Source organism: Oncorhynchus keta, chromosome 2 (assembly GCF_023373465.1).
Source record: "Oncorhynchus keta strain PuntledgeMale-10-30-2019 chromosome 2, Oket_V2, whole genome shotgun sequence".
Taxonomy (NCBI): Eukaryota; Metazoa; Chordata; class Actinopteri; order Salmoniformes; family Salmonidae; genus Oncorhynchus; species Oncorhynchus keta.
Genome location: NC_068422.1, coordinates 56,387,767 through 56,399,716, shown reverse-complemented (window position 1 = coordinate 56,399,716; position 11,950 = coordinate 56,387,767). Strand labels below are relative to the sequence as shown.

General features: G+C 41.0%; 1 pseudogene; it reads left to right on the top strand.

The window, feature by feature from the left end:
* The first annotated feature begins 11,272 nt into the window (after nt 1-11,272).
* Nucleotides 11,273-11,950, top strand: part of LOC118362159 (low-density lipoprotein receptor-related protein 4-like) — a 32,561-nt pseudogene continuing 31,883 nt past the window's right edge.

The window sequence follows — 11,950 nt, the reverse complement described above, 5'->3', positions numbered from 1 at the left end:
TTATCCAGGTAACCGGAAAGTAGAGCATTGCAGTAGTCAGAAGTAACAAAAGCATGGATACATTTTTCGGCATCATTTTTGGACAGAAAATTTCTGATTTTTGCAATGTTACACAGATGGAAAAATGCTGCCCTTGAAACAATCTTGATATGTTCGTCAAAAGAGAGATCAGGGTCCAGAGTAACGCCGAGGTCCTTCACAGTTTTATTTGAGATGACTATACAAACATCAAGATTAATTGTCAGATTCAACAGAAGATCTCTTTGTTTCTTTGGACCTAGAACAATCAAACAATTTTGTCCGAGTTTTAAAGTAGAACATTTGCAGCCATCCACTTCCTTATGTCTGAAACACAGGCTTCCCGGGAGGGCAATTTTGGGGCTTCACCATGTTTCATCGAAATGTACAGCTGTGTGTCATCCACATAGCATTGAAAGTTAACATTATGTTTCTGAATGACATCGCTTAAAGGTAAAATATATAGTGAAAACAATAGTGGTCCTAAAACGTAGCCTTGAGGGACACCAACATTTACAGAAAGATTGTCAGAGGACAATCCATCCACAGAGACAAACTGATATTTTTCCGTCAGATAAGATCTAAACCAGGCCAGAACTTGTCCGTGTAGACCAATTTGGGTTTCGAAAAGAATGTGGTGATCGATGGCATTAAAAGCTGCACTAAGGTCTAGGAGCACTAAGACTGATGCAGAGCCTCGGTCCGACACCTTCACAAGTGCAGTCTCAGTGCTATGATGGGTTCTGAAACTAGACTGAAGCGTTCCGTATACATTGTTTGTCTTCGGATAGCAACATCTTTTTCTATTTTTTTGAGAGGAGTGAGAGATTCAATATAGGCCAATAGGTTTTTAAATGGCTTTTTCAAGTGAGGCTTCACATGTTACAGAAGGCATTTCTGCCACAAAAAAAAAGCATTTTGAATTAAAAAAATCGTTCACATTCAGACGGTGCTCCTGTGAAGTAGTGACACACGACATATGCCGAGTTTCCTGAAACGAGTCACATATGGTTAAAGGAGAGGCATTTCGAAATGCAAATAGCCAAGGTCGTGCATGAGCACTGAGGCTGAGAACAATTTACGTGTATTAATGATTGTGTATGGTGCTCAAAGGATTGTTTGATAAATCAGACTTTTTCTATCCGTACGAACATTCTCAATTTCTCATGAAAGTAGTATTTTAGAATAGTTTCTATGCAATATTGATAAATGAGGCCTCAAGACTTTGGACAGTTCACCCAGGATAGATGCAGGCCTGTAGTTACCTTAGTCTGCATAACTACTTTTAGTTTTTGGTCTACCATATTACCATTTATCTGGCTTTCCCAGACACCTTTCCCTCTTTCATCCCTCTTTCATACTTTAAAACAAACCAACGAATACTGCTCATGTGGAGCAGGATATGGCTGAGGCAGAGCTGGATAGCTCTCCTTGACTGCAGTTTGTGTGTTTATGTGTGTGCAGAACATCAGCAGTGATGATAGTGACTATTAAGGTCAGTGGAGGATTGATGGCGTCTCTCTCCCCAACAATCGGCCTACAATTTGATTTCTGTGAACTACTAACTGTAATCCAAGGGAAGTGATTTGGTGGTTAGGCAAGTAGTCTAGCTGTGCTGACAATTATGATTCTCAGCACTTGGCCATAGTAGCATCAATAGCTCCATTTGGGAGAAACAATTAAAGCAACAATTCAGGAAATCGACCTGTCGTATTGCACTGATACATTTCTACCTCGTCTGGTAGAAGGCATCAAAAAGTGGCAAAAATGTGACAAAAATAAGAAAAGACTAATGATTAGGATAATAACAATAATAATAAGAGTGCAATGTCCTCCTGTGGCAGCACAATGGAAAGCTGATTTCTTCTTCTTCTTCTTCTTCTTCTTCTTCTTCTTCTTCAATCACTGAGTTTGGTTTTCAGAATTAATTTAGTCTATTACAGTGGGATGAGGGAGAAACAAACAAGGAGGAGCAACACTCTTAAGTGAGGAATAGATGACTTGTTCAGAGGGGGAATCGCAGCGGAAGATTGGAACAGAAGATTGTGGAGGAAAACAGTTGGCGGCAATTGATCATCATTTCGAGTTAATTCATGATGAGACAAATGGGGCCATTGTAGGCTACTTCAATGGAGTTTCAATTAACCTTTCCCAAAAGTAGAGTAGAGACCCATATTATGTGGTCCGGGGGAGAGGATTGGGACTAGTTTGGTGGAAATATCACTTAGAATGAAGAGGGAGCACACAAAAATGCAATGTACTGTACAGTGTGATAATTCTGCATTATGTACAAATGGATTCCCAGGGAAAGCCAACTTTTATAGGGAAGCATAAAATCTCCACAGCACCAGGGAAAACAACTCTCAAAGCAACAAATTAAGGTGTGAAGAATTGTTGCACAAATTGTTGTGGGCATCACTGCAAAGCTGAGTTTAGTATCAGCCACGACTAGAAATGGTTGCCCCGTTGCAGCAGTTCAAGTTAAAAAGTCAAATAAAAGGAATTTATTGCATTAATAAAGTTTACAACCGTAATTACACATAATTACACATAATAGCCCACACTGTATAACCATTCCATGGTGCTAACTAATGCACAGACCTCTGAGTACAGATTAATTACCAAAGTAGTTAATACCTGTGTCTCCACTTCTTAGCTGTGAACTTGTTTTTAAACATGACAGCTGGTTATGTACGATCATGTGTTCAGGACGTGCTCTAAAGCAAGTGGAAAACAAAAGGGACAATTATTGGTAAACATAGGAAGCCAATTTCAACCAACCGGCAGAATGTAGCACTGTGCAACCCATTACCACTGAAGTTCTTAAAAGGGTACAAACGGAAGATTACATGCACCTGTGTGCTAAACTAAGCTTGATTGCATTGGAAAAAACGGTAAGAATATGCCAGCAGGTCAATTGATCCGTCTTTGTTGCCGTGTCAAGTGATTATGAAACCAGACAGCTTGGTCTAGATATTCTACTCCTGACCCCAATGAAATATTGACCTTTCAGGAGCATCGTAAGACTGATGAATATAAAAATACTTATTCCAGTATAAGAATTTTGAAGTAGTAGGCCTATTATTTAATTCAAATGTTTCCCCTAAAATGGTAAAATAATGTAATATATGCCATTTTAAATAACTTTATAGACTGCACCTTCATTTGATAAAAATATATAGATTAAATAACTCAACAATTTACTAGATTTAGTTACACATTTCAAATATGGACTGTCCAGAGATATTTTATCTTGACAAGATATTACACTGTACAAAAATGTAAACGTAACATGTAAAGTGTTGGTCCCATGTTTCATGAGCTGAAATGAAATGAAAGATCCCAGACATTCTCCATACGCACAAAAAGCTTAATATTTTACACAACTTTGTTTACATCCCTGTTAGTGAGTATTTCTCCTTTGCCAAGATAATCCAGCCACCTGATTTATGTTGCATATCAGGAAGCTGATACAACAGAATGGTCATTACACAGGTGCACCTTGAGCTGGAGACAATAAAAGGCCACACTATAATGTGCACTATAATGTTTTGTCACACAAGACACTATAATGTTTTGTCACACAAGACTATGCCACAGATGTCTCAAGGAATGTCCAACAGAACTGTTGCCAGAGAATTTACATATCTTCACTATGTCGTTTTAGAGAATTTGGCAGTACATCCAGCTGGCCTCACAACCGCAGACCACGTACCCACGCCAGCCCAGGAACTCCACATCAGGCTGCTTCATTTGCGGGATCACTTGAGTGGGAGGGGTATTTCTGTCTGTAATAAAGCCTTTTTGTGGGGAAAAACTAATTCTGATTGTGTCACACCCTGATCTGTTTCACTTGTCCTTGTGCTTGTCTCCACCCTCTCCAGGTGTCACCCATCTTCCCCATTATCGCCTGGGTATTTAAACCTGTGTATTCCATCTGGCTGTGCCAGTTCGTCCTGTATGTTCCAAGTCAACCACTGTGTTTGTTCCGTGCTCCTGCCTTTTGTATTCTCTTTTGCTAGTCCTCCTGGTTTTGACCTTTGCCTGTTTTCTGGACTCTATACCTACCTGCCCTGACCTCAAGCCTGCCACACTGTACCTCCTGGACCCTGAACTCGTTTTGACCTGTCGCCTGTCCACGACCATTCTCTTGACTACCCATTTTGAATTATTAATACATATCAAAGACTCAAACCATCTTCCTCCCGTGTCTGCAACTGGGTCTCGCCTTGTTCCCTTATAGATTGGCTGGGCATGGCTCCCCAGTGGGTGGGGCCTAGCCCTCCCAGACCCACCAATGTCTGCGCCCCTGCCCAGTCATGTGAAATCAATAGATTAGGGCCTATTTGATTTATTTTAATTGACTGATTTCCTTATATGAATTGTAACTCATGAAAATCATTGAAATTGTTACATGTTGTGTTTATATTTTGTTCAGTATATACTGTATAAACACTATTGGTCAATCTGTTAAGTTTTACATTTCATCTATATGCGGAAGAAACTATTATGTAAGCAATTGCCCCGACTGCTGACCTGGCTGTGACAACGCTATACAGGCCAATTATTTTGCAGCTGTGGAGGAAGCCGTTACTGATTTAAAACTCGTGCTGAATACGTCCAACTACATACATGTTGTTTCAAGTTCTCGTAAGAGTGTGTCAGATGGATTACATCTTCACTCATCGGATTGTTCTATTATTGAACAAGTCTCTGAATACAAATGCAATACCTTGGTATTTGGATTGTCAATGGTGCCGGAGGGGATGGCTGCCATTTTACATGCTCCTAAGCCACTGTGCAACTTGTTTTTTACATAATGTTGCTACTATCGTCTCTTATGACCGAACATAGGTGATTACTCACCTCAAACTGTACAAAGCCTTTTTTCATTAACGAGTCCAATGCAAAGGATATACTGCTTTCTGGGAATGGGCCCAAATCCCAGTTATTTGTGGGAAGAAAAGATGGAGAAAAATTGGGGCAGAAGTCAGGCTGCATTCTGAGAATTAATAGAATTCTGTACTATTAGCCAATGTTTTTATTTTTTTTATTTTATTTAACCAGGCAAGTCAGTTAAGAACAAATTCTTATTTTGAACAGTGGGTTAACTGCCTGTTCAGGGGCAGAACAACAGATTTGTACCTTGTCAGCTCAGGGGTTTGAACTCGCAACATTCCGGTTACTAGTCCAACGCTCTAACCACTAGGCTACCCTGCTGCCCGAATGTGCAATCATTGGAAAACAAAATGGATAATCTATGATCAAGATTATCCTACCAACGGGACATTATTAACTGTTTCACCGAGTTGTGGCAGAACGACTCTTCTCTGTCCTGCATCGATGGGGTGGTAATTGAGTTGCCTTCTTTTTACAGAAGATGAGAGCCAAATCAGCATATTCTGGCCGGATGCGCACGGTGGAGACCTGGTCTGGACTTTCCACCATGGTAGCACCAACGGATACCCCTACACACCTCCCCGAGCACTCTCGCGAACACCCCGTGAGAGCCCTCTGTTGCCAGGAAATGGTGGGGTTATGATGAGCCAACCAGGGAAGGCCTAGTACCACGGGAAACGCAGGACAGTCAATGAGGAAGAGACTGATATTCTCATCGTGACCCCCCTGTGTCTCCACGGCCAGGGAGATGATGGCCTCCCTGATTAGCCCGGACCCTAATCGTTGACAATCCAGAGCATGTACCGGGAAAGGTCTAACTACAGCAATAATGGGGATCCCTAAATGAAGGGCTAACGCTCTGTCGATAAAATTCCCAGCTGTGCCTAAATCGACGAGCGGGGATAATGGAATGTGGGGTAACTCAGGGAAACAAACAGGTACAAACAGATGGTCAACAGAAGACCAGAAGACTCTGGATGAGTGTGGTGCAAACTCACCTGGGGTGACGCCAGAGTGCCCTGCCTGCTGCCTCGACTCACAGAGGGACCGACACGGCACCGACCGGCAGTGTGCCCTCTGCAGCAGATAGAGAGACAGAGATTTCATGAAAGGTAAATTACATTTTCTTTAAAACCTTTTATCTTCAAAATCTTTAGTACAGAAATGTAAGCATACATATTAAAACTATTAAAGGTGACTATGTAACATTCATTTTTTAACTATGACACTGCTTATTACTAAACCTTTATATGGATCATGCATATGATTATTATTTGACAATGCTAAACATAAGCCTTTCTATAGATCATAAATGTTATTATGACACATTACTACACATAAACCTTCATATACATCATACATATTATTACACAACACTAAGCCTAAAGCTTTATATAGATCATACATATTATTATTCCACAATACTAAACATCACCACACAATATATATGTTGATATTTATAATTATTTTTTGTTGGATAGACTGTTACCTTTGACTTCAAACATGTTTTTTACTTCAAAGAAGCAGCTGCACTATCAAGTTACATAATGACAACACTAAATATCTTGAGAACATCCGGCGAGGATGTCATTAAGAGGTCAACGAGAGGACTACCAAAGGAAACAGAAAAACTCATCAATCACTTTTTGACAGCAACTGTCTACTATATTCTCTCTCGGGTAAATATTGAAATTGTATCAACAACTTTGTATCTCTGACATCGTTTTCTTTGTCATAACCCAAGGTTGAATGCCACATTTTTGCTGAACCTGAACATAGACAAAGTTTAATTCAAGATTGATACCTCACATCACCAAGTAAACAATAGGCTACTATTTCCTGTCTGTTTTACACATCTGTGATTGTAATTTTCAACATAGCAAATACCACCGCACATGTATCATCATTTTCCAACATCAATGCTTGCTTTAGTATCCTTAATAATAGGGAGCTATCATTACCGCTAAAGGAACCAAAAACACACGATCCAGCAGCAGTGGCCCCAGCTGCTCGAGCCGTCTGCCTTGGAGAGCGAGCCTGCTTCGGCGCCTGACATTCCAACAGTCATTGTGAGAGTCAGTCAGTTTGGTAACAGTCGAGTCCAACCAGAGAAGAAAAGTAAAAAATAGGTCATTGCAGCTATTGTATTCGTAGGAGTGTATTGTTCTCAAAGTTTCCCCCTTAATGTCAGCTAACGTTAATGTTAGCTAGCTGTTAGAGCAGAGGTCGCTAGATAAGTCAATACGTTTAGGGTCTAGCCTATGTGATATTAGGTAGTTAATTGAGCTAGCTAGTGTTTTTGTTTGTAAAACATTGGTAGTCTAGCTAAGACTAAGAAAGCAGCTGATTAACATAGCTAGCTAGCTATGTCCAGTGAGTCACAAAGTACTCACGCACCCCCAACTGGTCTCGAGTAGAGATGGCAAAGAGTGCTCCAAGATTCAAGAATGTTGATGATAATGGTTTATTTCCTTTCATGTGTACTATGGCAGCTAAACTCTGAATTACAGTATATTTCTTTTTATATGGTCCCAGTGGTTCTGTGTACAATTAGAATTTCTATCATCACATTCCCAGTGCATCAGAAGTTTACATACACTCAATTAGTATTTGGTAGTATTTGGTAGCATTGCCTTTACATTGTTGTTAACTTGGGTCAAACATTTTGGATAGCCTTCCACAAGCTTCCCACAATAAGTTAGGTGAATGTTTGCCCATTCCTCCTGAAAGAGCTGGTGTAACTGAGTCAGGTTTGTAAGCCTTCTTGCTTGCACATGCTTTTTCAGGTCTGCCCACACATTTTCTATAGGATTGAGGTCAGGACTTTGTGATGGCCACCCCAATACCTTGACTTTGCTGTCCTTTAGCCATTTTGTCACCTTTGGAAGTATGCTTGGGGTCATTGTCCATTTGGAAGACCCATTTGCGACCAAGCATGAACTTACTGACTTATGTCGTGAGATGTTGCTTCAATATATCCACATCATTTTCCTCTCTCATGAGCCATCTATTTTGTGAAGTGCACCAGTTTCTCCTGCAGCAAAGCACCCCCACAACATGATGCTGCCACCTCCGTGCCTCATGGTTGGGATGGTGTTCTTCAGCTTGCAAGTCTCCCCCTTTTTCCTCCAAACATAACGATGGTCATTATGGCCAAACAGTTCTATTTTTGTTTCATCAGACCAGAGGACATTTCTCCAAAGAGGACAATCTTTGTTCCCATGTGCAGTTGCAAACCGTAGTTTGGATTTTTTAATGGCGGTTTTGGAGCAGTGGGTTCCTCCTTAGTGAGTAGTCTTTCAGGTTTTGTTGATATAGGACTTGTTTTACTGTGGATACAGAACGCGTCTCCTTCTTGAGCGGTATGACGGCTGCGTTGTCCCATGGTGTTTATACCTGCGTACTATTGTTTGTACAGATGAACGTGGTACCTTCAGGCATTTGGAAATTGCTCCCAAGGATGAACCAGACTTGTGGATGTCAACAACAACAAAAAAATGTTTTTGATTTTCCCATGATGTCAATCAAAGAGGCACTGAGTTTGAAGGTAGGCCTTGAAATACATCCACAGGAACACCTCCAATTGACTCAAATGATGTCAATTAGCCTATCAGAAGTTTCTAAAGCCATGGCATAATTTTCTGGATTTTTCCAAGCTGTTTAAAGGCACAGTCAACTTGGTGTATGTAAACTTCTGAACCACTGGAATTGTGATACAGTGAATTGTAAGTGAATTAATCTGTCTGTAAACAATTGCTGGAAAAATGTATTGTGTCACGCATAAAGTAAATGTCCTAACCAACTTGACAAAACTAAATGTCCTAACCGACTCGAAATTTGTGGAGTGGTTGAAAAACAAGTTTTAATGACTCCAACCTAAGTGTATGTAAACTTCCGACTTCAACTTTACATGTAAGGGATAACGTTTTGTACATTATCTGGAAATAATGGATGGCTTGGTAATCCCCGAGGTTATTAGTTCCAGATAATGTACACAGCGGAGGTGTTTATCTCATTTATATGATGGTTACCAAAGAACACAAGCACACATTACCTGGTCAAAATTACATATTTTTATTGAGATTTCCATTTTGATAAGTAAACTCATACAATTTCATCCTTCCACTAAACCTGGTTGTTTGTTATATTGGTTAGGTGGCTAGAGAAGCGGACTTGTTGTTCATTCTATTTGTTTGATTGCTATGCAGGCTGGCAATGTTCTTATCTCTTGCTTGCTAGCTAGCCAACTATGGCTACACAGTCATGTCAACTCAGAAGATAGAATAACATCAAAGAAGCTGCATTTGCATTTGTTTAACCAGAAGGGTACTAGGGTTCCAATTTTGGAACACCCCCCCCCCACGTTCAGCTGGAACGGTGGCGCATGGAACGCAAAAATATTCCTAAAAATATTTAACCTCCACACATTAACAAGTCCAATGGCTCAAATGAAAGATAAACACCTTGTTTATCTACCCAGAAAGTCAGATTTCTAAAATGTTTTACGGCGAAAACATAGCACATATTTATGTCAAACCACCACCGAAGACACAGCTAATTTGCATAGCCAAGTTGAAAAGAATATGCAATCAACAAACGCAGGATTAAAAGAAAAATAATGCACTAACCTTTTAAAATCTTCATCAGATGACAGTAATATAACATGTTACACAGTACATTTATGTTTTTTTTCAATAATATGCTATATATATCCATAAATCTCTGTTTACAATGATGCATCGTTCAAAAAATGCTACTCAAATGTCCTGAGAAATGACGATAGCTCCGGCAGATAACGTCAGCTAACAAGGAATATACATCATAAACTTTGACTAAATATGCATGTTCTACATATATATAGGAAGATAGATGCACTTCTTCTGAATGCAATCGCTGTGTTACATTTATTTTTAACGTTACAGGTTTCGTTCACTAGGCTATACTATGAGTCGGCGCTCAAAAAGTAGCATTATGGCTCCTCTATCTTGGAGTCCACAGAAACCCAAATTTACCACATAAATATTCCCTTACCTTTGCTGTTCTTCCATCAGAAGACCTGGAAGGAATTATACTTACCAAAAACAGCGTTTAGTTTTGCAGTCTGTGTCTTTCGGTTCTCAAACACCACACATTTCGGTTGAAATGCAGCCAAAAGTCAAGTGGATGCGCACCAAAACGTTGAAATTACATATTATATGTCGACTAAACTTGTCAAACTAATTTCATAATCAAGCTTTAACATGTTATAAAGGTGTACAGCAATTGTGAGGACGAACAGAAACACAGGCACCGTTTAATCGATCTTGGAAAAAAGACAGGACCGGAGCAGAGCGAGCATGAGAGTAACCTGTTTTTTCGCGTGACCGAAAGGTTTCGGGCCACCTAAACTCTCGTGAGCGTGCGATTCTCACAATGAGAAGCCCCATTGGAAGCAGACGTCGCGCTGAAGACAAAGAGACTGTTCCCAGACGTGTAGGTGCTTGGGAAGGGTGGGGGCGATGACGTCAAAGTTGGGCCAACTTTTCTGATGACAAGAGAGAGTTTGGGAGAATGACTGCCCTGAGAGTTCTGCTTTACATACAGACATAATTTAAATGGTTTTAGAAGCTTTAGAGTGTTTTCTATTCAATAATATTTTTTGATAGACTTTGGGATGAGGACAACAGGAGCAGCCCAGGGAGAGGAGGAATGTTCTATTATATCTTGTGTTAACATATCATTAATGAGTCCCTTTTGGATGATTAGCGTCGCTGGGGACAAACGATATGGCTTTTGCTTGATCGGCATTTCCTGTGTAAGGAATATTTTGTGCTTCACGAGCCCGGTGCGTCCTAGCCTTGAAGTACATACATCAGCATTATTCTGCAGCTGTTCCTACAGCCTTAACTCCTCTGGCTGTTCCAGCTGAGCTCTTCTCACAGCCTGTAAAAGGAGATCTTCAGAAGGATTATCAAGGCTTAGTGGTACCGGAGCAATGGCAGAGAAGACTGCCCCATTTGATCCCCAATCATGTAACTTTGTAGCTTCTGATTGGAAGAAATGCTTCTTGCTCGGATTGAAAAGAAACCAGTAGCAATTGTGTGCGATATCAATCTGGACACCACTGAAGTACATGAAATCAATTCCCAACACTACAGGAAAAGCAAGGTTCTTGGTTTGTAGGATAATAGAAGGAATCATATAGGAGCGGTTACACAGGCGGAACTCTACCTCACTCCATCCAAGTGGTTGTTTAGTTTCACCATCAGCCAGATAGAGTGGACCTTCTGTCCACGGCTTCAAGTTGTATTGTGGACCGTTAACCTCCTTCCACAGTTTCTCATTGAGCAGTGTGTAGGATGACCCGGTGTCCAGGATGGCTCTTCCTGTCCATGGGTCTATGGACAGGGGTAACACCAGTTGGTGCGGTGTTAACTGAAAGGAAGGGGATGTCAATGGGGGGGGGGTTGTAGGCAGTGACTCTTGGGGTTTCAACTCTGGTTAAAGCACCCAGAGTAGGATGGTCATTCCTGCGAGGAAAGTTAGGTGTGTTGGCCTGTTGTGATTTGTGGTTTCTGGAAGGGTTTACTTGATACGGTCTTGGACATGTAGCTGAAGAATGTCCCTTTTTAATACATCTCCAACAGAACATGAGAGGGGCCTTGGCTGGAGACTCTAGCTGTTGTTGATGGTCTGTCTTGGGTAACTGTTTGGGTGTCTGTTTCTTTCTCTGGTCATATTGCTGTTGGCATTCTCTGTCCTTCTCAAACTGCTGTCCCAAGCGAACCAGTCCATCGACAGTGGTGACTCGTTCTCGGAGTTGACTGGCCAGTAGTGGTTGATGTTCTTCAAGATCAATTAAATGATGTCTTCCTCCTCAATGCCAGGTTTCCACCTTCTGCACAGGGAGTGGTAACCGTATGCAAAGTCACGGATACTCTCTTTCTCGCTTTGCACTCGATTCCGGACTCTGTCTGCCAGCTCATCTGTGTAGTCCTCAGACAGAAATGCAGAGGAAAACTTGGCCTCAAAGTCAGCCCAGGAGGTAGTGGTG